The sequence below is a fragment of the Apaloderma vittatum genome, unplaced genomic scaffold (assembly GCF_000703405.1).
Source record: "Apaloderma vittatum isolate BGI_N311 unplaced genomic scaffold, ASM70340v1 scaffold22062, whole genome shotgun sequence".
In the NCBI taxonomy this organism is placed as follows: domain Eukaryota; kingdom Metazoa; phylum Chordata; class Aves; order Trogoniformes; family Trogonidae; genus Apaloderma; species Apaloderma vittatum.
This window is the reverse complement of record NW_009703406.1, coordinates 9563-14407: the sequence shown is the minus strand read 5'-3', so window position 1 is coordinate 14407 and position 4845 is coordinate 9563.

The window sequence follows — 4845 nt, the reverse complement described above, 5'->3', positions numbered from 1 at the left end:
GGAACCCTTCATCTCTGTCAACCATACAGCCTATATATGAAAGACAAGCATTCAGTGGGAGAATTTGCTTGATACCATCGGAAGAATCCCTAAAAAGAAGTTGGGCCCTTAAACTCTGACAACACGCTGGAGATTAAATGAACAGTTACTTAAACGCAAGCAAAAAAACCCACCAACAATAAGCAAAGATCTTCATGTAGAACTTCTTTCTCCCCTGGGGCTTAGCTAGTTATGTAGAAAAGGCCTCCTGTTAAGTTTGCTTTAGCGACACTTTCTGTTACTCTACAATAGGAACATGAGTAGTTTTCCTCCCATGAAGTACTTAAGTTCAGCAGTAATTTAAACGGGGATCTCAGCGAGTTCTACACACTTGCTCTCTCACTGATAATGACTTGGCATAATGACCTGGCTATCAGCTTTCTAAAGAACATCCAGCACATCTTTGCAAACGTCTTGTGGTTTTACTAAAGCTTCCTTGCTTCTCAAGGGAGAGGATGGATTTTTTCTCACACTTGCTCACAAATATGGCTGTGCAGACTAATAAAAGAAGAGGTCTTTGTTATTTTTGAAAATTTGTTTGACCTGCTGCCCCTTACATCCACATCCTTAATACTGTTAGTAAGAGGATTAGTCACGTAAAGCGTGTTTCATCCTCAGCAAGTCACATTTGACTAGCAGCACAAGCTCGTACTTCCATTTGCTGAAGTTTTTATTTCCTTCTCAGCAGCCAAATACACTCCTGCTTTGTTTTCTGGCGTGATGGCAGATGACCATGCCCAGTCTCTAACCAGCAGGCACACAGGCTGTGAAAGCCATTCTGGATACCATCTTTTGCTTTTAGAAAGAGACAGCCTAGACACTAGTTCTGTGCACCCGAAGACAGAAACGCTGTATGACTGTACACCCTAGAAGGTTCTGGTCTCTTTTGCTGTCCTCAGTTAATCTCCTGAAACAGCAGAGCTGTATGCGATTTTATAAATACCTGAAGCTGTTATGTTTGTAGTAGGCGTTTCTTCTAGTACCTCCTCCAAGAGATCTCAGCCTTGGTAAGGGACCCCCTTACTCCACCTGGAGACTCGTAGAGCTAGTGGGGAAGCTGCCTGTTTGTACTGCAGTAAATGATTAACAGTTAAGGTGTGGCTAATCTAATCAAAGGCCTTGAGCCTACTTAAAAAGACCTGCTTCAGCTGTTGCTCAGACATTTTTTCTTCTCCATGCACCTGTTCTGGTGTTTGTAAAGGCCCCCTCTGTGCCCTCTGACTGGGCAGGGCTGCAGGCTCTGGTGGAGAGAAGAGGGCTTTGTGTCCTGGGTCCTGACTGGACCCGCATTGTAAGCACTGGTAGGAGAATGCTGTACGTATCTAAAATGAGACTGTGACCAAGACTGCCCTCCAGTCCAAACTTCATTGTGACAGTTCAGGTGGATAAACTCATTACAGAGCCTTACTTTGCTATTACCTGCCATAAAACTGACTCCCTGATACTTTCCTAACTGAAGATGACCGGAACGATGGTGCTGGAGAGAGATGGGAGTGTGGTGTGCGAGACTGTGTGTATACGGAAGGAAAGTTGTTTTTCACAAGCCTAGCAAATCATTTTGAAATCAGAGGGGTGATGTTTCAGAATAGAAGCTATTCCATTAAGTTGTTACTAATTCAACCACTTCTGCTGGAAGTGTCCCTGGAGAGGAGCTCTTTCAACACTTCCATCATCGGACTGAGGTAACTGTATTCCCTTGTAGTTCCTTCTAGGCTCACGTGGGCTTTCACACCACGTGCAGGAGTTGCTGTGTTTGAGACAGTCTCGCTTTAGTCTGTGCTCTTCTGAATCTCCCTCTGCTTTTTGAAACAGAGAGGGCCCATCCTCACCGGGGTCAGGGCATTCCAGGTCCCTTTTGGGTAATGACTGAAGCCAAAACCACAAAAGCTTGTGTGAGTGGTGAGTAGGACCTAGAGACTGTCACATCGCTGGTCAGCAGAAACCAAAGAGCTGTTGCAAGCTGGGGGTTTGCCGGGTGGCTTTCAGGCCAACCTGATGTGTTGCCTGCAGGAAGGCAGCAGACCCCACTCAGCCCAGGCAAGCAATTGGTATATTTAAATATTAAGTGTAGGAATAGCCCAGCTGAGTACAACGGTACAAAATGGTACAAAGCACAACATGAGGCCTGTGAGGGAAGTATGTAGAATTCGGTTGAGGGACCCCTCCTCTACGTGGTGACTGCTCCTCTGCCCCAGAAAGCCACCTGAATTCTTTAGAGAATTGCTTAATTTTCTCTTTCTCTTTGTGCACCAGTGCTGTGTTTAGTCTCTGTTTCTAATTGAGGAACTTACAGTGGCAGAGATAAGACAGGAGACATTTCTCTTGTTGCCCTGCTGGGTATCTGTCAGTGGTTTAACTTGTAACATCACTGGGAAACATGTAGCTTTTCCTGGGGAGATAAGCTCTGGCGGCTTGTTCCTGGTGACAGCAGCCTGTCAGGGTTGGGCTGTTTCCAGCCTGCTGAGCTTCCTCCTGACTGTGAGCACAGCCTGGTTCCCTGCTGCTGAAACGTTCCTCAATGGGATTCTGTTAATTCCTGTAGCTGGCACTGTCTAGCCCTGGCTGGGAAAAGAAAGTAAGCTCTGTTCTTTCACAGGTCTCGTGACTTAACTTAGATAAAGAAACATCTGTTGAGCCTGTCCCCTGCAAGAGAGATTCTGAGACTTCCTATGTCACCTTGATTGCCACTTGTTTGGAAGAGAAATGAACAAAGACATATCTGACGTAGAGGTTAGTGTGGTGCATGTCTGAACGTTGATACGAGTACATGGGTGCTGTGCTTGAGCTTATCCTACCCTAACATATTGGTTGGGAGTGAAAGCTTTGGGACAGCATAATAAGGTCAGTGCTTGTTAGTCTTGGTGTAACTGTGCACGGGTACCTCGTACGTAGTGCAGGCTGTTTTGTTGAGTTGTCAAGTTGGGGCTCAAATATTTACTTTCTATGGACTGTCCTCATCTTCTGCTGGAAAGTTGTTTTCGTTTTATTAGTTTAGAAGTAATGTTGGTAGTTTGAGGATTTTTTTTTTGTTAATATATTGCAGTGTGCTGTTTTGTTGAGTTGTCAAGTTGGGGCTCAAATATTTACTTTCTATGGACTGTCCTCATCTTCTGCTGGAAAGTTGTTTTCTTTTTATTAGTTTAGAAGTAACGTTGGTAGTTTGAGGATTTTTTTTTGTTAATATAGTCCAGTGTGCTACAGTACAAAAATGCAAAATACCTAAATCTATTTTTTTGCAATAATTGAAGTGTATTAAATACATGAGAATCTACTGATGTAATATCCTTTTTACTAATTTGGATGCAGGCATCAGTGAATAGAGGTTTCTTTACAAAGTTTTCAAATTTTTTGTCCCTTCTAAAGTGTGCAGAGTATTTAAAAGCTCACTGTTATAAGCTTGACGATTTTCTCTCTAGCTAGATGTTGGCTCTGGTATATACGTGTGTAATCCGTTTGACTCCTCTGCACTTAGCAGTCAGAATACAAGGCCAGACAATGACATAGAAATACTGTAACTTTTTATATCTTCTCATAAAGGTGGTTGTGTGAGTGGTGAGTAGGACCTAGAGGGGCTGAACAACCAGTGGCTTACAGAGTTAGGCGCAGTATGATGGTTTGGCTGTCCCAGTTTTGAAAGTCATGGCCTTTGCCATAGCCTTGTACTTAGAGAAATCGCGTTCTGAAGTTCACCAAAGTGTAAACCAAACACACAGAATGGCTGCAGCATGGAAAAGGGATTTATTTGCACTTGTTAGCTTCAGCCATAGAGCCCATTCGTGGCTCTGCTTTATAACCATGCCCGCTGTCAGCTGCTGCGTGTGTACCCTGCGGTGTGGCTCCTCTGAAATGCCTCTGTGTATGCTAATAAACGTATATTAGTCATTACGTTTATGTCCGCTAAAAAAACCTGCACACAGTGCAGGGAGTCAGGCACACGGGTCCCTCAAGTACCGACAGGGATTTGTTCATCTCCTGTAACGCCCGTGCCCTGTAAAAACCATTCACCTGCAATGAGCAGAAGAGCAGAACCACACAGTGAGCAGGAAGGGTTCAAGGAGCAGAATGATCAAATTAAGACGTAGCGTTGTTGAGTTTTTCCCTTTTGCCTTCATTTTTCTGTTGACACAGGGTATTTAGGGTGTTTATTGCACGTGGTCTGATTTTTCTCTTTGGCAATTTCACATCGTTGTAACACCGATGAAATAAAGCAGGAAGCATTTGTTACCAGCTGTGTTCAGAACCTCAGCTGGCACGTCTGGATCCGGTCCATGACTTGTTTTCAGCAGACATCTCAGCTAAACGTGTCTGTTGCAGGTGGCTTTTGAGAGCAGGTTTGGGCTTGATCTGAGACGTACTGAGCACGTGGACCTCCCAGTGATGTCAGAGGGTTTTGCTGGTGCCCAGCACTATCCTTCTGGATTAGCCACTTGTGAGGAAAGTAGGCGCTGCCTAGCAGCACACGTGTTCTCTGCTTTGGTCTGGGGCTCCATGCTCAGAGCAGGGCTCTCGTCGGGCAAGCGTGTGGGTTTTCTCAGCAGCCTGTGTCCACGCACCCCCATCCTACCCCTGAAGATGGAAACAGTGATGGTAAAGGAGCGTCACCTTTCTGGCCACACCATGGAGCCCGGTAGTGGCTGTCACAGAAAGAAGGAATTCCATGCTGTGATTTCCGGTCCTCTGAGTCATATTAATTAATGTTGTTATTGCCATTTTCAGGGAGCTAATGTAGAAAATCATTCCCACAGGACTGAATCATGATGTCTGTGCGTGTCCTTGATAGTAGGTTGTGTCACCTCTCGTTGCACT